The sequence below is a fragment of the Mesoplodon mirus genome (genome assembly GCF_964341445.2).
Source record: "Mesoplodon mirus genome assembly, chromosome: 16".
In the NCBI taxonomy this organism is placed as follows: Eukaryota; Metazoa; Chordata; class Mammalia; order Artiodactyla; family Ziphiidae; genus Mesoplodon; species Mesoplodon mirus.
This window is the reverse complement of record NC_138992.1, coordinates 72,892,003-72,915,674: the sequence shown is the minus strand read 5'-3', so window position 1 is coordinate 72,915,674 and position 23,672 is coordinate 72,892,003. Positions and strand designations below refer to the sequence as shown.

Below are 23,672 nucleotides of genomic sequence, written 5' to 3'. Positions count from 1 at the left end.
CCTCCCACTTCCTTCCCTTCCCCTCCTGCCCTCCCTCAGCTCTGCCCTCTCGAGGCTCTTGATCCGATTTAGAAATCAGGAACACGTTTGGTTCATTCCTCTCCCCATCACCTCAGGACCTTGGGACGTGCCGCTCGGTCCTCCTAGGTCAGAGTCTCTCGCCTCCTCCCTGCCCTCTCTGTCCATTCACTTCCTGTGACCTAAGGGTGTGCATCCCCCAGGACTCAGGCTTGGCCAGTGGTTCACCCTATGCCCAGGAACATCACACCACACCTGTGCTTCCCCATTGATTATCCCTACCTTTATGCCCCTTGCTAGACCCACGTCATCAACATTCCAGTCCAGACAGATTCGCGACGTCACGAATGGCTCCCTGATCTTTCTGCGGAGCCAGCATCCTCTCACTGTTCTTCTAGTACGACTGAGCTTCCATTGCCAAGAAACCATCTTTGGAAAACCCTGGAGCATCCGCTCATTAAGTATTTTTGTTCTTTCACGTTTGCCCTTTGCTTTCTACCTTTCCCGTTCCAAGGGAACCCCCATCGTCTCTTACCACGTAGTTTTGCCTCCGATCAGTCCCTCTGTCCTTAGCTGTTCCCTTTTCAGTCTTCCCTCCGTGTTGCCTGTAGGTGGATCTCAGTGAAATAGTATCCCATGTCACCTTCATTTTTAGAAGCCTTGTGCTAACCGCCCTGGACCATGGGGGTAAAAGGTACGCATGTGGACCCTGGACGCTCAGCTGCAGCCGTAGTCGATTTACCTCCCCGGCCATTCCCGCTCTCCTCCTTGGAACTCTTCTCAGCTGTACAGATCTACTTGGCGTCTCGAAGGCTTTCTTCTTGAAGGGCTTCTGCAAAACCTGCTCTTTTCCTTTGCTTGAGATCCCTGACCCGTTTCTTCACTCAGCCAAGTAATGGTGATACATGTCGTTTTTGAAGTACCGCGTGCCCGACAGAATGCTCATGATCATAAAATATTGTTGTCACTTAATCCTCACAACGACCCTATCCTGCTGGCCCCATTCTGTTATTATTTCTAGATTGTTCTCCCGGCACCTGCTTCGAAAGGTTCTGGTGAGAATTACATGTGACACTCCTCACAAGCGCTTAGTGCAGCGCTGGGCCCGAGGTGCCCTTCCCACAGACGGTCACCGTCCCTTTCATTATCCCCCTCGGGCAGACAGGACACCCAGATGCAATGTCTGTGGCGGGCCTGGGGGCGCGTCGTGTGGGACCATGGCTCCAGGCTCCCCTGTGCTGTGCCGGCATCTCCCCAAGCCTGGCTCTGAGCGCCTTCTTTGAGCAGCCTTTAGACTTTTGTTTTCAGTTGGGAATCAATGGTTACTCCTTAGTCACTAAGTTAAAGTAACTAAAATTTGGTATTCATAAACTGAAGAGGCCCCATCTCTCACCCCCTGTGGGAAGTCGCACAACAGAGCAGCTGCGGGACCTCGTGGCAGGTGGGTTGCCTGCCCTTTGGGACAGAGCAGGGGTCATCTGTTGCAAGTATCCCCCTTCTGCTTCTCTTGTGGCTTCATGTATTATTGCTTTTTAATGTCTTGCGTGTTTATTAACCGAATCTCTACAGCCGACGTATAAACTCCGTGATGGCTCGGGGTCACGTACTGCCTATTGCGCTGTATCCCGTCAGCATGTTCTTTCCATGCCTGTGATGGCTAAGCACTGTGTTTTGCATCCCTGACGTTGTCAAGCGCACAGCAGATGTTAAACATCTGACGACTGAGTCTAAGAAAGTTCTTTAAGGAATAATTTTAAGGGGTGGAATTTGAAAACAGCTTGTATGAAAAGTCACGGCTCATCCTTTTAAAAATAAACGCCAAATAAGACAAGCATTATCATGGGGAAATTTCTCACTTAAGAAAAACCTTGGTAGAGTGATGGGGATTGAGATTTTCATTTCCTCCCAGCAGGACTGGTATAATAGATACTGTGTGTGCGTGTGTGTGTGCGCAGGCATGCACGTGTGTGTGTTCATAAACGATAACACGTGGTATTTTCTACTTTAATGACTCTACCCCTCCAAGAATACAATTACTGTCATTTTACATTGCTGAGTCAGGGGTGAAATGTTTGGTTAGATTGAGGTCCCAAACTCTCATATACTCTTCTTCTGGGGAGTCAGTGTGGTTTTAATACCACTTTCTATCAGAACTTTAGAGGTTAGCGAATAAAACGGTGTTCCCTTTCCAGGGGTGGGTAAAGTTTTGTTGTACTAAGACTGTTGTATGAGAAATGTGTAAACTCAATTGTGACAGATTAAGAACTGGCAGCTAGCTGCCTTTCATATTTGAGTGGACGACAGTGCGTAGACGTATTTCATGAAAAGCTGGTTTTCCTTCATTAAAAAAATATAGTTGATCACAGTCCTTAGGCACACAGCAAATGTCAGAATGGCCCTTAATTCGGGCAGATGTTTCTGTTTAACTTGTAAGAGTCTTAGATGGACGGATGGATGGATGGATGGACGGACGGGCAGACGGATGGATGGATGGGTGGAGATTCACACTTTCTTAATTGACTACTCAGCACCATTGCATTGAACATTACATAATTCCCAGGCTGCACTGCATCTTACGTAATCCCCATACCACTAATATTGTACTGATTGAAATTGCTCGTTTCAATTCTTAATAGCCTTGTTTCTCTCTCTTAATAGACTCTGGGTACCTGGAAATCAGGGGCTGACTTACTATCTATGTTTCTTAGTGCCTAGCAGAGAGCCTAGCATGGAGTAGAAATGAAACAAGTATCTATAAATTAAAATAATTAAGATTGCTAATAAAAGCAAAATGAAATACAGAACATTTGTATTTTAGTGATTAATGGTTACTGTTAAGAAAAACAGTGGGCAAACATCCTCTAATATTTACTTTTTCTTGTAATAATATGTAGACAGCATGTTTTTCTTAGCCTTCCCTGGAATTAGTCAATAAGCACTTACAAAGGATACTGTATATAGTAGGTAATCAGTTATTCTTTTGATGAATAAAAGATGAACACCTTTCCTAATATACGTCATAGGAACCTGAATAAATTATAATGTTCATGCGGCCATTATTGATGTTAATGTTAGTAAAATATCGTGGAAGGGACGATTCCTATTTTAACATTTCTGAGAAGTATTGCTTATACGTGATGATCTTTAGAGCAGGCACTGTCTGTCGTTACAGATTTGTATACTCTACTTGTTCCCAGGTTTCATGGTTTTGTAAGAAGGATAGAGATTTCCTTGGACGTCTCTTATGCTTTTCTTTCTCTTTGTCTTTTTGGCTATACCTTCCTACCCATGAGGACAGTTGACAGTCCTAGAGGTGCTTTTAGGATGTCGTTTCATGTGAGCAGAGGCTGCACTTAGAGGAAAGCGTGTTGGTTTTCTGCATGACATTTCCACAAACAACAGCTGTTTCTCAGCTCCTATGAGTCCTGTGGTCACAAGTCCTTCCTGGTTGGACTTGGATGTGCTCAGGGCCTCACAGTCAAGATGTTGGCCAGGCCGTGGTCTAGATCGAGGCCCTGGGGAGGAATCAGTTTCTAAGCTCATTCAGGTTGTAAGCAAGACTGAGGCCGAGGCTGCCATCAGTTCCTAGAAGTTTCTAGAAACCACTCGCCGTTCCTTGCCCCGGGCCCTGTCATAACATCACAGCAGCATCGCCTTGGACCCCTCAGCTCTTCGTTGCTTCGTTTTCTCTTTTGTGACCTGCCAGAGAAAACTCTGCTTTTAAAGGATGCATGAGAGTGAAGGATCCATCCGGACAGACCCCCTAGCTGAGGTTAATGTGACATGTAACATTCCTAATCACAGGAGTGAGATCCACTGTGTTTACTGTCCTGGGACTGTGCAGACCTGTGCCCCATGGGGTTGGGAATTCCTGGGGCCCCTGTTGGAATTCTGCCTCCACAGAAAGCTCAGTTAAGATGCTTGGGAGGACTTCCCTGGTGGCACAGTGGTTAAGAATGCACCTGCTAATGCAGGGGACATGGGTTCGAGCCCTGGTCTGGGAAGATCCCACAAGCCATGGAGCAACTAAGCCTGTGCGCCACAACTACTGAGCCTGCGCACCTAGAGCCCGTGCTCTGCAACAAGAGAAGCCACTACAATGAGAAGCCCGCGCACCGCAACGAAGAGCCCACTCACCGCAACTAGAGAAAGCCCGCGTGCAGCAATGAAGACCCAACACAGCCAAAAATAAATCAATAAACTTATTTCTAAAAAATGAAACTACAACTAAAAAAAAAAAAAGATGCTTGGGAAATGCCAAATTTACCTCCGTAATACTTTCAATTTTCCTTTATCGTGCTTCACTTTGAGATGCTGAAGACCATGTTTTATGGACATTCTTCTTTCTTAGCCTTACTGTGTTTCTAAGGGAAAGAGAAGCAGTCTGTCCTCCCTGTAAAGACTGTCTCTGCAGTCAGTGGGGCTTAGGGTTTGATGTTTGTGATTTTCATTCATTGATCTGCGTTCTTTTAGCCAGTCACTCCGAGGCCAGTGGTGGCCAGGTGAGGACGGAGTCAAGTGGTCAGAGTCTTGCTGTTAACATAGAAACCAGACTGACCCAGGCTACAGGCCTAACCGAGGTTAGGAACTTGACAAGCGAGACCCCAGAGAGGGCTGTGAACTTGAGGAGCGAGGCCATAGGGAGCCACCCTGAGTTCATAACCAGAGGAGCGACTTCCCAGAATCACTGTTGTTGGCAGATTAACCTGGAAACTGTACATATGGTTAGAGGAGAGAAGCCAGAAGCAGAAACCATCGAGGAATGCAGAAATGAATGCTCATTTATCTTTGGTGCGGGAGATTTAGAAATTTATTGTGTCCCTTGACTTGCATTAGTAGTAATGGCGCTTGTCAAATAAGCAAGAGTGGGGAAGGTCAACAGGATGAAACAGGCAATCAACCTGCCTCTCACAACCTGCGATCACCGGAGTGGCATTCGGTTACTTTTAGCGGAGGCCACGTGTGCGTGGGTTTTAGTCCGGACGTCAGGTAAGTCATCAATGTGTTATAGAACTTGCAGTTGGGTTTATGAGTATTGTTTTATGCGCATACATTTTTTTATCGCCTAAAAAAACGTTGCTAACCACAGGCGCATGGGGTAAAACAGATACCCAGTGCGTGTATTTCACAGTTATGTTCGCTGCCTCTGAAAACCATACTTCTCTCTTCTTTCAGTCACCGACTTAGTCACATACTCGTGGTTTTCTTGGAGTCATTGTTCAAAGGGAGCTTGGCTTTTACTTCCTACTTTCTCCACTGTTTGACTGAAGATTATTTTTAAGATTAAAAAACAAACAGAAGTCATCTCAGGGCCTGGGAACCGGACATTAAACATATCTGTTTTCACGTATGCTTAAAAATGGTGGTTTTGCAAATATTCAGTGTGGCATTCTCACTACATAGTTGGCTGATAAAACTATAAATAAACTAAAACTATATAGCTTTGCGACCATGGAAAGGATAACATTTAGCTTGATCTTTTGTGACTAAACAAAGTTCTGATGTAAGGCAACTAACTACAGTGGAAAGAGGTCGCAGAAGTCTGTGCTTAGCAGTGGAATTGGAGATGTTGAGATGCTGATGTTTTTTTAGGCAAACCTAGGTAGTGACTCATTCATTCATTCAATAAATATTTGTGGGTAAGTGCTCTGAGCCAGGCAGGATTCTTTTACAGGCTGGGGTTATAGCAGTAAACAAAAACAGGCAAAATGTTCTGTCCTGGTGAGGCTTATATTTCAGTGAGATGAAGCAGAAATGTGGAAGTGTATAAGGTATTTGTTATTTCAAATGGTAAAAAGCACTATAGAGGAAAATAAAGCGGCGGGGGCGGGCGGTATATATGCATGTTGTGGGAGTCGGGGACAGCATCTTAGAGGCATGGCTGGAAGAGTTCTGAGGTGCCCCCTGTGTTGGGTGGGTAGGGCTAATAGCGTCTGGTGACGGTGATGGATAACACTGCTGTGATTACCAGGCTACCTCGCATAAGACTCCGTCTCAGCAGACTGGAGTGGAGATTCTCCTGCTGGCCTTGGAGAAAGGGGCTGTGAGCTGCCCCTAGGAGAGGAGGGTGGCACCCTCACTCACAGCCAGCAGGAAAACTGGGGCCTCAGTGCTCCAGCCTTAAGGGGCTGAATTCTGCTAACAACCATGGGAACTGGAAGGAGGCCCCTGAGATTCTTAGAGGAAGGCCATCCAGACCACACCGTGATGGCAGCCTTGTGAGACCGGAGCCTAGGTTGGAGCCAGCCAAGCCATGCCCGGGCCTCGACAGAGACTGCGATAGTAAGCGAGTGGGGTGCTTGTTACACAGCAACAGAAATTAATGCAGATGGGGGGCCAGGGAGGGCCTCACTAGGAGCAGAGAGATACATGGAGACCTTGAGGTGCTGTTGGACATACCAGTCTGGAGGTCGGGGGAGAAGATGGACTGGAGATGGACGTGTGGGAGCCGGGAACACATAGATGGGACGTAGAGCCACGTGGTCCCGAGAACAGTGATTGAAGAGAGGCAGGAAAAGGGGTTCAGACCTGGGCCCTGGTGCTCCAGGAAGATATCTTCAGTTATTGTGTCTCAGTGACTTATGTCTTATTCTAAGCTTTTGTTCAATATTTGGCCTGACTTACAATATTTTTCTCTCCCTCTCTGAAACTTCAGCTCAGTTTAAAGTTTTTTCTCTTTGGTTTCAATGTACAGTATTAGATATGACACCCTGGCAGGTGGGGCAGTGAAGCTGGGTGTGAAAGTCCTCCTGCCACGTCCTGATAGGAAGATTCTAGCTTCAGCCAGGAGCAGTGTACACCCAGATCCCTTCCTCCTGAAGGCAAACGGATGTGTATGTCTCAAGTCTTCTTCACCCCCAGCTGACAAGAGCAAGCAGATCGTTTCTGTAACTTGCTCTGGTCCTCAACTGCATGACTGAAGAATCAGTAGCGATCGCTGTGGTTTTCCAAAACAGGATTTGCAGAAGACCCACTGCTAGCTGGGTTTAGTTGCTGTATTTCTTTAGACATAACTGAACAAATAGATAAAGAAGAGGAGGGTATACTCCGGGGATTTAGTAAATAGGAAAAGAAGGAGACTGTGAAGATCAGAGCAGTTGAGAGGAGTCTGTGGACCATACTTTAACCTGCATTTACCGAGATATTTGTAGCTGGAGGCCTGTCAGGGTTGACGGTGGGAGTGTCCCTCAAAAGCAAAAGACCTCTACATGTGGATACATCTGTTTGTATATAAATAATAGTTTTACTTGGTAGTTTTCTTTTTCAGACTGGTTACCTGTTTATTCATATATCTTAAAAATTAACAATTATTTTACAGCACCTTCTCAGTCCTTCTTTGTTTTTTTGTTTGTTTGTTTGTTTTTCCTCTATTTTCTACACCATGTTATCAGATGGTCCATTGAAACTTTTTTTTTTTTTTTTTTTTTTTTTTTTGCGGTATGCAGGCCTTTCACTGCTGTGGCCTCGCCCGTTGCGGAGCACAGGCTCCGGACACGCAGGCTCAGTGGCCATGGCTCACGGGCCCAGCCGCTCCACGGCATGTGGGATCTTCCCGGACGGGGGGCACGAACCCGTGTCCCCTGCATCGGCAGGCAGACTCTCAACCACTGCGCCACCAGGGAAGCCCTGGGCCATTGAATCTTGGACTGAATAGCTACCTTCTCAAAGTAGTACTTTTTAAAAAAAACTCCCAATGATGGTGATATACAATCTGAGATCGTTATTCATACCCTCTCTTGTTCCAGAAAGGACTCAGATGTCAAACTTTGAGAGTTTGGGTTTTGAGTGGTTTGCCTTCTATAGTGAGGGTGCCAGCCCAGGGAAGCCCCTGTCACCTGGGAGAGTGAGCATTTTAGCATGGGCACCATGGTTTACCATGTTAGGAGTCCAGCAGGGCCATGCCTCTACCTGCCGGGAGCCTTTGCTGACCTCTGGTTGTGGGTGCACTGCTGAGGGTCTTGTGTTAGCCCACTTCATTTGAATAGGCATTCTTCTCCCAGTTCTCTACTTTAGCTTTTTTGTCTCTTTTTCCCCACTGGGGGTTATGTTCCTTTTTTGGCATTTAAATAGTCACCATTCCTGATCTAAATATTACATTTTCATTAATTGTCCTTAGACCCGTGGACACAAATTCTTTTGTGTCATCTGAGGACACGTCATGCTCTTCTCGACTCCTCCGTGTTTTGTGTGTCTTTCAAAGCCTGGCATTTCCAGTGCCCTTTGGGAGCTGAGGGATTCAGTTGTGCTCTTAAGTGACAGAAGTGACTTTTTCTTTTTCAGGTGCCTTGGGCCTGTTGAGATCCAGCCCCAGTCAGATGAAGCCTTCCCTTGTGAGTAGAACCCTTTCTTTGCCATCTCGAATCATACCCAGGACACGCTGTTTCCAGTTGTGATCAGCATTAACACCCATTAATGTGCTGTGTGGACTTTCAAATCTTGTAAATTAGTAACATTCAGAAACTCAAGAAGCATTTGCCGCATCTAACATTATACAGCTGGATACAAGGGGTTGCTTTCTATAGTTCTTTTTTGCTCTGAAGTATCAGTTTCCAGTACACATTAGAGACCAGATTCCACACTATTTTAGTCTAGCCTTGATCAGAGGCTGGCAAAGATGGCCCATGGGCCAAATCCGTCCAGCTGTCAGTGTTCTGTAAATAAAGTTTTATTGGGACACAGTCATACTCCTGCATTGAAGTGTTGACTGCGGCTGGTTTCAAGCTGTAGCGGGGTGAGGTGAGGACTGTGTGGCCTGCAGAGCCTCAAATATTCACGCTCTGGCCCTTACAGAAAAAAATTGCCAAGCTCTGGTCTAAAATATATAACTGTTTTTTAAACTGAAAATGTTCAGTCATAAAATAATTTTGGAATAATGGATATCTCTAGCTTTTTAAAGTTCTCAGGACAAGGCCGTCTGAAAAATAGCCAGTGGTTTAAAATAAATGAAATTTAAGTGTTGTCATGTTTTTTAGTACCATTTCAATTTCTACAGGTTACCAAAACTTATTTAACATAAGAAGCATAATGTGTGGAAATGTAAAATAAAAACATCAGGTCACACTAAAAGAGAACACTGACATTTCTGTGTGAGCCTACGTATCAGATTACATTTTCACTGGGCTTGATCACTTTTAAAACTAAGATCTTTGGGAAGGCAAAATTCACACGTCTCCCGAGGGCTCCCTTATAAATTGCCCAAGATGATATGTTTATAGCTTACACTGAAGGCTGCGTTTGCTTTGACTAAAATCAAATGAGAGCTTCTTTTGCATAGATTCCTGTGTGTATGCATGTCTGTGAAGGTTTCGGTGCTTTTCTGATAGGTTAATTAAATTTTCACACTGATGCGTAGTTTATTTGAACCGCTGTTGCATTTTCCAGCTTGTGGTTGTTAATGTGGGCTCCAGTACGATGAGTTCAGACCCCTTTCTCCCAGTACTCTTTTCATCCCCGTCCCTGGTGCATTTGCAGGGTGTTGTCACTGAACCTGAACCCTGAGACAATGTGCTTTCCAGGGCTGTCTGGTGCTCTGGGGGCCAAGGTGGAGCACAAGCCAGAGTGAAGAGGCCTACGTTTTCAGTGGGAAGGGTCAGCCTTTCTTTTCCACCCCGGGCCACTAAATGAGGGCAACAGAAGGGTGGGGTTAAATGCTGCAAAATCTAATTACCTCTTGATTTATAGCCACGTACACACCATGGCTGAGGGCCGAGTTCACCACCTTGAAAACACACTCTGACAGCTGTGGGCTGCCCGGAGGGCTCTGCGCTCCTCTGTTGGCCCCTCGGTTGGTCATGGCTCTCCTCAGTGAGAGCACCGGCCAGCTCGCAGGGCCCCTGCCACGAGCCCAGCATTGAGGCTGAGGAAAGGCTGAGCCTGCTGGTAGAGCACCTGAGAGGGGCTGGGGGTGCCCATGCACACACATGTACACACACACACGTACATACACACATATACATACACACATATACATACACACGTGCACACATACTTACACACATATATACACACGTGCACATGTGCACACACATATACACATGCACACATGCTTACACATGTGCACATACATATATATACACACAACATACATACATACACACGCATGCTTACATGCATGCATATACACATGTGCACATGTGCATATATATACATGTATCCATAGATACACATGCACACACATACACATATACATACACACATGCACCCCATACTTACACACGTGCACATACACATACATAATACATACACAATACACACATGCGTAGATACACATACATCCAAACACATATACACATGTACACATACACAATACAAACATACTCACATAAACACATAACATGCATACACACACGTACACATACATATGCACACATATATCCACACACAGAGACACATAAATCCATGCACATATACACACATACATACACACATGCACACACATGCACATATACAGGCATACATGTACACATGTGCACACCTACATACACACACGCACACACACGAGGCACATTTAGGTAGCTAAGCGCACCATTTGGGGCAAGGCTGCTCTCCTCTGTTTCCTGACGTTGGGGGATCAGAGCGTAGGAGCAGAACTGGAGGCTCTGCCCTCTTAACTGTGCTGCTTTCTTCTGCTGCGCATCACGCCTGAGGATCCAAATTCTTCAAAACTGTTTTAATCGAGATCCCCGCCTTCTGACCCCGGCTCCCTCGCCATCACCGTAAGGGTGAATGCCTGGAAGCTCAGAAATAAGAGTGCGGCTTCCTGGCACAAAGGCGGGTGTTGGACTGACTGCCAGCCCCACCCGCATCCCCCCACCCACCCGAGTAGCCTCCAGGAGGTTCCCGACCTCTCAGCCAGTTTCCTCCACTGAAAAGTGGTGACAGTGGTATCTGCTTCACTGAACCGTCGCAAGGATCAAATGATTAATGGGCTTTAGTTCAGGGCCAGGCTCGTGGGAAGTGTTCAAGGAAGGTAAGCTGTTCTGGGGGCTGCCAGGCTGTGTGACTTTGGGGACGGCTTGCCCCATGGGGACAGGTATTTTATTCCCGATCTGCTTTAGAATTGTCTGCAAGGGGCTTTATGATTATTGTTTACATTCTCTGCAGACAGGGCACCTCCTCAGTAGCTGCAGGGGCTCAGCTCCCAGCCCCCCTCCTTTTTATGAAGCTATGAAATAGCTATTGGTACAACCATTTTTATTTAAGAAGAAACTGTCTTAAGGAAATTAAATAATTTAACCTAAATTCATATAACTCATGAAAAAACAGGATATTCAAACTCAAGACTGTTATTAAAGCCTCCTTTGGCCTGAAGATGCTTAGTTGTGAGTTTCTTTTATGAGTGATATACAAGTCAGTCTGGGGGGAAAAATGGCTACTGTATAATTATATTCATATAAAATATATACTAATATCTTCTGGAAAACTGCTTTCTGACAAACATGAAACAAATAAAAGAAAAATTGGTCAAAGCTGACCTCCCTTACCAAAAATTGGTAAAAGCTGAAGAGGTAAAAATAACTTAAAAGAAAGGTGTTTTAAGTGGATGTTAACAGCGGTTCATGGTTTAAAATGAACTGAGGGCCTATGAATCAAAAAAAATATTCTAAGGTTCTGATAAAGTAATAATATAAAGGCACAATATGACATTCAAATGAGTAAACTTTAACTGTTGTTTAAAATCATGTAGAATTGAGTTATACTTTTTTTCTCTAGGTATACACAGCATACTACATATAAATAAGAGATTGAAAGGTTCAGAAGAATTTGAGATATAAATAATTTCATTAGGATGTCAAATCAGTAATAAAACCTTCTTCAAAACTTCGTAGCAAGACTATATTGGTACTACTGTTTTTTAATACAGTATGGGTTTTTTTTTTGAGGTAAAATTTACAGATCTTATATGTACAATTTGGTAAGTTCTAACGAATACATGCACTTATATAACCACCCTAATAAAGATATGGAGCATTTCTATCACCCCAGCAAATTCTCTCTTGCCACTTTCTAGTCAAATCCCCCTTTTCCACCCAGGGAAAAATTATTATTCTATCACCATAAATTAGTCTTATGTGTTTTTAAATTTATATGGATGGAATTATCCAGTGAATACCCTTTGTACTGGTTCCTTTCATACCATATCATGTCTTCGAGATTCATCGTGTCTTTGAGATTCATCCTTGTTGTTGTATCAGTAGCTGAGTAATATTTATTTCATTATGTGCATGTACTGCAATTTGTTTACTCTTCTGTTATTGGGCATTTGGATCATTTCCAGTTGGGCATTGTGAATAAAAGTTGCTATGAACATTGTTGAATGAGCCTTTTTATGGATATACGTTTTCCTCCACCTTGGATAATACCCCTTAGTGGAATTGCTAGATAACGGGGTCAATGTTTGATTAACTCAGACTTCCTTGTTAGCAGTGTGTGAGAGTCCATTTGTTCCATATTCTTGCTAACGTTTGCTATTGTCTCTTATCTTTAGTGATTTAAGTGGCTACGGAATAGTGTATTATTGTGGGTTTAATTTGTATTTCCCTCATGACGAATGACGTTGACTGTCTTTACATATACTCACAGGTCTTTTGTGTATCTTCCTTTGCAAAGTGTTTGTTCAACTTTTTGCCCTTTTTTAAAGTTGAATTGTATGTCCTTTTGTTATTGATTAGTCACTCTTCAATTTTTCTGGCTATAAGTTCTTTTTCATATGTATGTATAGGATATATCTTCTCTCATTTAGTGGTTTGTCTTTTCATTTTCTTCACAGTGTCTTGGTGAGCAGAAGCTGAAAAATTTTTTAAAGACCATTTTGTCAGTTTTTTCTTTTTTTTTTTTTTTTTTTTTTTTTGCGGTACGCGGGCCTCTCACTGTTGTGGCCTCCCCCGTCGTGGAGCACAGGCTCTGGACGCGCAGGCTCAACAGCCATGGCTCACGGGCCCAGCCGCTCCGCAGCATGTGGGATCCTCCCGGACCGGGGCATGAACCCGTGTCCCCTGCATGAGCAGGCGGACTATCAACCACTGCACCACCAGGGAAGCCCAGTTTTTTCTTTTACATTTAGTGTTTTTGTGACTCTAGGGAATTTTTACCTACTCCAAGGTTGCAAAACTATCCTCCTCTGTTTTTTTTTCTAGAAGCATTATAGTTTTCTTTTTAACTTTTAGGTCTCTGATCTATCTCAGGTTGATATTTTAGGTGTGAGGTAGGGATCAAAGTTTACTATTTTTTCCAAATGGGTATCCAATTGTTCATCATCATGTGTTGAAAGGGCTTTTCATTCTTCATTGAATTGTCTGGGTTCCTTTGTGAAAAGTCAGTTGTAAGTCTGTGGATCTGTTTCTGAGCTCTCTCTCCCTTCTGCCTCATTGATCTAACTTGTTTATCCTTATTAAACCACAGTGTTGGAATTTCAGTGTCTTCATGGAACAGCTTCCCATCCTTTTCTGGGAGGACAATCCTGTCTTATCCATGGGAACTCAGGGGAACCACCGTCTGGGTTCCTCAGTGTGGCACACATTTCCCCTAAATGTAGAACATCGCTAGTGGATGACTCTGACAGGAATTTTGCAGGTGAACTGTGTTTTGCAGTTGGATGACTTCAGTTTGTTCAGATATGAAAAATTTGGTGTCATACAGTCCATTTCACTGCAATTTAGGTCAGAGACTCATGCTGAAAAGAAACATGTATGGAGGCATGAGTGAGCACAGACTACAGAACAGCCTCCAAACTAGTAAATCAAAAAGAACCATAGGTTGATTGAAATTCCAGTTAATTTCACACAACTAAGACTCAGTGTTTAAAATATCCGTGCTTTATGATTGCTTTCTCTTGGTTGCCAACACAGGGTTTTTTTGTTTCATCCTTCCAGAAAGTACACAGCATCAGCATCTTTGGGGAAGACAGAAATTGTTATTTTTCAAAAAAGAAAAAAAATAATAGAAAAAATTCTATATAAGTTCCATTGCTGAAAATGAGGACATTTTAAGGAAAGTTGTAATTACAAATCAAAAAAGACTTTTTTTCACTCTCCTTCCCCCCTTGGCCTGTCCCAGGCTAGGGCTTGGGGCAAGAGGCCCTTGCTTCATTTCTGCAGCACCCTGGCTGTCACCGAGAGCATCTCCAGGGGTTGGAGTATTGACTCTCATCAGTGGGACCACCCATCACTAACGTTGGAGGAGCAATCAGATTTTCTAATTACTTCATACAGGGAAGCCAGGATCCACTCTTCTATGTGAATGAGCTGTGCCCATTGTAGACAAAATAAAATTAACTAAGAACCACCCCCTTCTCCCCCATCCCCACTCTCAGGACAAGCTGGTGAGGTACCATCTTTCTAAAGCCTGGTACTGACTTACATCACATATTCAAATTATTTTTGTTCTTAAACAACACTAAAAACAAATGGGAAGATTATGTTTACACCTTTGGAGGAAGAAGATTAAAACTTCAAAAGCTTCTTTACTCTATAAAAGGTTCAAAATACCATCAAGACGTCAGGTGGGCAGTTTCTGTCGCTGCCCTGCCGACTCCTGTAGTGCTTTTACACTAACCTGTCAGGTCCTAAATGCCATTTATTCCCATGGCAGAACATCTCTGGGATATTCTTTTAAAAGCCTCCTATATAATTTAGTACAAGAAAACCCACTTGTGTAGGCTTGACTCAGACTTTATGATGAAAAACATTCATCATGTGCACTTCCATGTAAGAGGAATTTAAACTCTCCTCTTCATTAGGAGACCTGCCTGCAGTGGAATTAAAATAGCTTCACCCTGAATGGGAACACTGACTTGGCAAAGATCAGGAGCAGTCATTCAAGAGGAATGTAATCGAATACTTGAAATTTAAATTAGCTTGTAATCTGACTTTGAAAATAAAGTAAAAGAGAAGCCCAAGAAAGTTTCCTTTAAGGTGAATTAATGTCCTTCAAATCACTTCCAGTTTCAAAGCTAATAATGTACACACGATAAAAGTAATATGCAGTGAAGCTTATCTTTTCTATGTGCTTGTTCTCCCTGATACACTGATACTGGGCTTAGGAAAGGTGCCCTACCTAGAGAGAACCCACATCTGCAGAAATAACTTGCAAACATCACCAGAGATTTACAAACTGTTTCAGTTCCATTTAGAGGGACAACTTTTTTCTTTATTTTGTCCATAAAGCATACATTGTTAACCCAAGAAAGAACCTTAAATAAGTGACACAGATTTTCTTCTTTATTTAGAAACTATTCAGATGTTCATATTTTCAAAGGATTCTTTCTCTTCAGTAAGTTCTTCCTCATTCTTGAAGGACACAGTATTTTTTCTGTTCAAATCACTGAGTGGTAAACTTTCCAGGAGAATAACATTTGTTAAATGAAAAAACTTCCCTAATTATTGTCCCTGCCTTGAGCAGGATTACATAATGAAAAATTGTCTCTTTGCTGTAAAAGAAAACGTAGAAAAGGATCTCTACATATGAAAACAGAAACAGGAGAAATCTAGGGAATCCAGATTCAGAAAACCATTTATGAAAAACTTAACATTCAAAAAAGCAACTGGGGGGTGATTATTTTCAGTAAGAAAAAAAAATTCTTGGCTTTTGGCTTTACAGGTAATTACACACTTAACAGTATAGATAGAACAGAGCTCAGTTTGCTTCAAGGCAAATTTCTGTTAAATAAATCCCATTTGCACATTATTTTCTATTGTAGAACTTAAAAAATTGGTCCCTAGATATAATAAAATTACCTTTAAAATATACACATATAAATGGAAATATCTTTCTAACAAAACCTTGGAACCATTATCTGTTAATGATACTGAGCTATGGTTCACAGGACTTTGCAAACTGTAAAAGCAAAAGCAGAGTCAGTATAGGCAGACACACTGAAAGGTGATTGCTTTGCTTTACCTTATTTTAAACTTGATTCCTACCAGAGTAGGTAACAATCCATAAGCTTCCGAAACTTGCCAAGATTCCAGTCAGTCTTCAGTGACGCTAATGTTTCTAACTTTATATCCAAAGACATTATTTTCCTTTCTTTCTCCATCACTTAAACTTACTGGTGTCTTTCCAGGCGTTGGAACCTGGACATATCTTTTAAGTGCATAAGAGTGCCTTTAGATAAAAGGAGAGAATTACCCAAATAACTCAGGGAAGGAATGTCTGGGCCGTACAGTGCTTTACAGTGAGGACTTGCTCTAGTGTCAGCAGAGGCCCTAATGCCTAATGGTCATCAGCAGATTGACTGACAATCCAGGCTGAACTTTCGGTTCCCACCCTGTTGGTTTGAGTTCTGGCTGGGATCTATTAGTACATCAAACTTGTGTTTGCTGAGGCTGATGCTCCCTAGCTGGTTAGAAGAGCTGAGCTGCATCCTGTAGACTAGCTGGAGGCCAGAGCCGATGACCAGGGAAGGCAGCAGGAACCTCCAAGTCTGAGACTTTAGAGGGGCCACTCATTAAAAACTTGCCACCCCTTGTTTTTTCTTTTCCTTGGGTGGGAGTGAGAAAAATATCAAGTTTTAATTAAAAATTTATGTTCAGCATGAGTAGCACAGTAGAAAAATTAAACAATTTGGACAAGTTGACCATGCAAAGATAAAAACCATTCACATGGTGACTTTTGCCCCTAGACTTTTTCTCCGTATATAGTCACAGAGATACGTGCATGTATACACAGAGAGATAATTTTAACAAAAATAGAATCATAATATACATCGATTTGACTCTCACTTAATATTCAGCTATATTTCCATTTAATAAATATTCTATAGTATCACTTTTGAATAGCTGCATACTATTCCATTCATTTTATTTATACGCCATCATGTATGTAGTAGCTATTGTTGAATAAGATTTTTGTTTCTTTTCTTTTGGCTCTATAAAGGATACTGTGATAAATTCCTTACTTGTATTTTTTTTTGCACATATCCTTAATCATTTCTAATTTAGCACATGATCCCAACTATTTCCTGGGGATGATTTTCCCTAAGTGAGTGGCCAGGGGAAAGGTATACATATTTGTAAAATTTTCAAGAAGTTTTTCCAAATTGTCCCAGAAAAAAAGTCACGCTTATATAAGTTTCAGAATTTCTAGATGTTATTAACAAACTCTTAACAGTATAGCATTTCCCATCTGGGTTGTGCTCAGGGCATAATAGTTATTTATTTTTATTATCTAGTTCTTTTTCTACAGAGGGTCAGTTTTTCTAATTACATTAAAATCATTTGGCCTGGATGTTTTAATTTTGCCATCAGCCAAGTGGAGAGAACTTAGATAACATTTACAAAATGCTGAGCACTCCCTAAATGCTTTCTATATATATTAACTCATTTAATTACACATCATCATCATACTCATGTTACAGATGAGAAAATTCAAGCATGAGGAAGTTAAGTAATCTACCCAAGGTTACCAGCTGGAAAGTGGCTAGATTGGTATAAAAAATAATGGGATAGAAGATGAGAAGTGTATGATGATATTGTTCTAGCAACGTAATTATCTCAAGGAGTGTCCTTCAGACTGTAACCTCTGAAGTTCTGATATGACATTTTTCAAGACAGCTATTCTTTGGCCTCTACTGACTTTAAAAGTTTCATAAGGACCCCAGATGAATTTCATACCAAATTATGTTCTGTAGTTACGTATTTGTTTGGATAAGAGCCTAATCTTTCAAAATTAGTAATGTTAAAACATAATTATGAACATTCATGCCATGCATACTTGAAGTTCTTCCATGAAGTTTTTACTTAAAATAGCAGCATGTATTACCCATGCAAGATTATATGCCTTGATTTTGGACCATACATGTAGAGTTGCATTCCAGAACTGGTACTGATGCTTTACAGACGTTACCCATGCAAGATTATATGCCCTGATTTTGGACAATACATGTAGTAGAGTTACATTCCAGAACTGGTACTGATGCTTTACAGAACTGTTTAGAACTATAGGAAACTGCATTTAACTGAAATGTGTAGGCATTCCACTTTAGAAGACAGAGCTGAAATTTAGGACATTAATCCACTTATTATAATTCAAGGTTTTGTAGGAATTATCCGATGGTCAATAGAGAGAGTCTAATCCTGGTCCTTTTGGTAGTACAGAGATTACCCATGAGGTAAACACTTTCACGTCCTAGAAGATGCCTGGCAGCATTCAGAAGACATGGTATGGTTTGAGAACAGAAGAGAAGCTAATAAGCTCAGGAGAACTTCTGCCGCCTAATTTCATAGCTCTTACTAGATAATGATATCTAAATATTATTATTATATCTAATTATTAGATTATAATAATTATATATCAGATTACTTAATAATATTTAATGTTTAATTCTATACCCATGAGTTATAATAATTCATTTTGTGTGTGTTGGAACAAACATGGTTTTAGTGAAAAGACAAGCAAAATAGGAAGGAATTGAGTCTGGAGTCCTGAGCAAACCTGTAACTGCCCTGGGCTGGTTTCCTCATCTCGAAAATGAGAAAAACTGTAAGAACACCTCCCTGACAGCATTTAGGAGAGACTCAAAGCAAAAGTGAATGTGAAATTTCCTTGCCAGTTTGAAAACTTGGTTCAGATCATTGGTGTTTTACTTGCCTCCTTCCCTGGTTTGGAGGGTCCATGTCCTCATCCTAGCACACCACCTGAAAAATGATAGGAGCTAAATAAATACGAGTTAAGTGTCATTATGACGAGATGCAGGAAGAGCCTAGATACCAAGGAACCCCATTTGAGAACCGAGTAAGTTCCAGGCCCCAGCGGAAGAGGAATAGTAACTTCTCAACTCCAGGTGTTGCCTGGTGACTGGCAGCCTTCTCGGTGCTTTCCATGTGAGTTCATGTCGAATCATCACAGAAACCTTGGGGAGAACGTCGGTTTACTTGCTGGATGAGGACAGTGTGACACCCATGAGGCTCAGTAACTTGATCGCGGTCACAGTGCCCGTGAGTGTTGGAGCTGGATGCCCCTAGTCTGATTCTGAGTGTGTCTAACTGCAGGGCTGCCCACCTCCGGACCCGCGTTCTCAGCACTTTGAGGCCAAGGCCGTCCTACTTATCTTCATGTTTCAGTGCCCCGCAAAAAACAGCACCAATGTTTGCCGAATAAATTAAGGAAATCCTTTCTGTTTTACATAATTTTTTTTTCTTTTTGGCCAAGAGCCTTTACACACCACATTGAATAACATTCATATCAAGATGGCCCATTTTCTGTGAAAAGTCTGAGGTGAAGATATAAAAGAGTCATTTTTTATAGTTTGTGGAGAGAAATCCATATGCTTCTATGTGCATATATAGAGGATGACGTCAGTAAGTCTTCCGAAAACAAAGATGCGGTCTCTGCTCTTCCCGCTGTGAGGCTCCAGGACTGTCCCCAGTTGGGTCTCGACCTGACTTCCAACCTTCTGTCTTGCTGTGTTTCCCCAGGCCCGCGTCTCTGAGGTCTCAGCTTTGTCATTGGCCAAGCGGGGTGGTGAACACAGTGGACCTGTAAAGACAGAATTCCACATTTGAAGACAAAGCCTGCCAGGAAGGCCTGAGACAGCATTTCAGTGTTGTCCTAGTGTGGTGGCTCCTTTTCTGAAGCCCATTCCCCTCCAGTGTCTCCCTCACTGGTGAGCTCTGTTCGGGGAGGGGCCACATCCCAAGCCATGGTCACGTCACAGGTGCTCAGTATGTATTTCTTGAATTAATGAAGCAGTGTCGCCTTAGTATTTTAGGTTCTCAACTCTCTCTTCTTTATTCTAAACTTCCATTTCTTAAGAGCTTCAAGTGAGGATGTTAAGGATGAATCTTACTGGTTATTTAAAATCATTCCCAGTACTTCACCAGTACTAGGAAATGTGAATCCTTAGAAGAAAACAAAAGAGGGAATTCCTGGCGCTCCAGTGGTTAGAAGACTCCAAGCTTCCACTGCAGGGGGCATGGGTTCAATCCCTGGTCCGGGGAACTAAGGTCCCACAAGCCAAGTTATGCAGCAAAAAAAAAAAAAAAAAAAAAAGGTGACGGAGTGGGCCAGGCCTGAGAAGATGCTACAAAGATGTGCACCTGGATTATACACCAAGCCCCACAGAGCCCGGCAAGAGGATGGTCCAAACACAGTCACCTCTCTCAGCAGGGGGCTCCCCAGAGGCCCCGGAAGGGACTCACTCCACAGGGTCCCAGGCGAGGCCCTGTTCAGGCAGTGGGGACACGTCCTGGTCAATGGAGCAGGACGCTGAGCACCTGAAAGGGGAGGGAGCTGAGGGCTGCCCTGCCGGGGAGGCAGCCAGCCTGACTCAGCCTTGCCCAGCCCGGCCACGGTAGGTACAACGGCATCGAGATCCCCTTAGGCCACATTCTGCTAAAGAAAGAGAAAACAGAGAAGGAAAGCGGGCGGAAGTGTGGGTGTTATGAACAGAGAAGGAAGGGGCACCCGACGCGGACGCCCCGGTGCTTTCTCACCTGTCGTCCCGCCCGGACGGCCGGAGGAGCCTGCTGCAGCCCGGGCCCTCCCGTCTCGCCCTTGGAGGGGCGTCCGTGGCGGCCCGGAGCCCCTCGCGTGAGCTGGGGAGCCGCGTGTTGCCATCGCTGCAGCGACTTCCCACTGGTGGCCTGAACGATCACCGTGGAAATGCCGCGGTCGCCGGCCCACCCCGCTTCACGAAGGCTGGGGTCTCTCTGGCTCGCCCGGGACCCCCCTGGGTGCTGGTCCCTCCTTCCTGCCTCGGCAGAGCTGCACGCCAGCCCTGGGGGCCCAGCGCGCAGTCGGGGCTCCGAGCAGAGACAGACCTCTGGGTCCCTTCCGGCAAGACGGAGCTTGACCAACCACCAAAACAGCCGGTTCTGGCGGGAATATTCTGACCAGTCTACAGTTACCTTGGAGCCATGAGCTTAGAACCGTTCTGCGTACGTGAACCCTGATTTCTTTCCCAAGGGAAGAAGACTGTCACGGCGCTCTGCATGGCCCTTCTTTTTATTATTATTATTATTATTATTATTTAGTTATTTCTGATATACATTTTAAAGTAATAACTAGAATTATGACTTAACATTATACCAGAACATATATGATTTTTAGAAATTTCATGTAATGTCTGAAACATTTATATTAACATATTTCCATACAAATAACCCAAAGAAAGTTTACTATTAGTTGTTTTTTCGTTTGTTTGTTTTTTTATACTGCAGGTTCTTACTAGTCATCCGTTTTATGCACATCAGTGTATACGTGTCAGTCCCAATCGCCCGATTCAGCACACCACCACCCCCACTCCACCACGGTTTTCCCCCCTTGGTGTCCATACGTTTGTTCTGTACATCTGTGTCTCAACTTCTGTACATGGCCCTTCTTGATACACAGGCTTTCCTCTCCTCGTCCTCCAAGGTTAGAGAATCAAAACAGAACTTGCAGAACCCCATTCAGTGGGGTGGACGTTTCTGGGTGACTATCACCTGCCTTCCCCCCCACCCCGGGCAGCCAGTGTGAAACGTACGTGTTTTCACGCCTCGTGCAGAGAAGGGTAAGTGAGGGTGGGACTTGGAAGATAACCAGAAAGAAGGGGAGCTGGAGGATACATCCTTCCTGTTGAGGATACATTCAGCGCGCAGCTTTCCAGAGGCTCGGACCAAACCCTTTCCTCGCCCCGAGTCTGCTGTTGGCAGCTGTGCCTCCACCTTCCGTCTGGGTCCCCTGGCTCCATCCGCCTCTCTGGGACTTCATAGCTCTCTTGGTCACACCCACCCTCCAGCCAAAAGCATCCTTCAACTGCAGACCAGACTCTCACCCCAACTTGTATCCTTTCTCAGCACTTTGCCCCCCGTCATAATTAACCCCTGTGTTGATGCATCACTTACTGTTTATCCCTCATTAGAATGGAAGCTCCACTGAGAATCCGGGGCCCCTGCCAACTCCCTGCAGGGTCCCCAATGTCCAGCACGGTCCTTACACAGAGTAGGTGCCCCAAACTCTTCACTGAGTTTTGATTTTTCAGAATCAAGGCAGAGTTGACTGAAGTTCAAAGACAAAAGCCCTCATTCCAGAGGTTAAAATAAAACAAAAAATCTAGGCTCCCCCGGCAGAGGGGCAGTAAGAAGGATCAGCAATTAACTGTTACTCAGTTTCACACTAATGTAGGGGCTCTCAGCTTGAGACCTAAGAAAGGAGCAGTTGCTTCTTTCTCTTACAAAGTGTCTGTTTAAATGTCTTATACAAAACAGGAACGAGACAAATTAATCAAACAGCTTTTTAAAAGTGCCCCCTTTTTGAGCAGGCAGTCTGTTCCATGAAGAGGAAGAGCTGTTAGCGTTTCCCAGAAGAATGCCTGCGAGTGGTACCAGGCTGTATCCTGGCAGCCTCCAGGGAGCGGTGCCTTAGGCCAAAGCACTGAAGCCAATTCCTCTTGAAGTTTTAGCTCCTGGTAATGGTGATGGCGGTTTGATAATCCACACGGACACTGCTTCAAGGTAGCACATGTGAGGGTCATTTTAGGAAGTTTGTGTCTATCATATTTTCTCACAGTTGGTGTCTGTGTCTACATTTCTACACACTTTCTCACTTTTGGATGTATAGACCATGAGTTTCTGTGCTTTCCCCTGACGTTTATGGGCCATGCTGTTCCTTTCCTTAGTTTATTTCCCATCCACTTTGTGGTACCCGAAGATGGAAGGATGAAGGATGCCGCTTAGTCAGTATTTTTTTCCACAGCTACTAATTAACCCCTGAGAGTATTTGGTTCCTCAGAGCAAATCATTAATGCCTGTTGAGCATGTCAGCTTTTTGTAAAGGTTTTCAAAGAAGAACCAAAGCACAGCATAACTACAGAAATGAGAAGTTTGCATGTTATCATTGGATTGGAACTTGACTGGTAGAACATATACTGATTTGGGGGAATTACAGAAAAGAAGTTTAACAGATTAACAGATTTGATTAATATCATTGGAGGACTGTTAATTTTGTAGAACCTATTGAAGAAATGACTTGAAGGGAAAACAAATAAATAAATGGATATGGGGACAAAAGTTGCATTTGACTAGCTGACCTCTCTCCTCTCCCCTTTTCACATAAATGCATCATTTTAAATTTAATCAACCTCCTCGTTACAGACTTGCCCCAATTTATATTCCATCGAAAACACTTTCTCAAATGTATAATGGCATTTAATCTATATTGCAAATCATTAACGAAATGCAATTTTAAACCCCAATTTCCTGAAAGTTCCTTCTGAGATTGGTTCATATAGAATAAACTGAAATTAGTGACTAATGCATATCCAGAAAGAAGTAGGTGAAATAATGTTTGTTACTACAGTGAATACCAATAATGGTTCTGCATGATTAATCAAGTCTGCTCTTGGCTTGTCACCATTCATTACTTCTAAAGGGTATTTCTGACAAAGCTGCACACTGGAGAAGTTTAGATACTTCTTTTTTGAGTAGTCTGATACCAGAAAAGAAGGGAGACACTATGGTATTGTGAAAAGATTGCCGCTATTAATAATAGCTTAATTTAGAACTCACTCTGCACCAGGCGCTGCGCTGAGAGCTGAGTGCCCATTGCTTCTGGCAGTGATGCTGCAAGGTGCCTTCCACGACTGCCTCTGAGACTCAGAGACATCCAGTCACCCAGGAGGGAATAGCTGATCCAGGCAGCCTGGCTATTGGAATGCGTGGTTTTCTCCTGTGCCT

General features: G+C 43.4%; 1 protein-coding gene across 8 annotated transcripts in view; it reads left to right on the top strand.

Annotated features, from left to right (window-relative positions):
- FAM110B (family with sequence similarity 110 member B) overlaps window positions 1-23,672 on the top strand; it is a 130,858-nt gene that overhangs the window by 48,590 nt on the left and 58,596 nt on the right. For all 8 annotated transcript variants that reach the window (XM_082601349.1, XM_082601356.1, XM_082601354.1 and 5 more), the window contains exon 3: window positions 8,299-8,348. The gene's annotated coding sequence lies outside the window, so the exon portion shown is untranslated. The remainder of the gene's footprint in view (window positions 1-8,298; window positions 8,349-23,672) is intronic.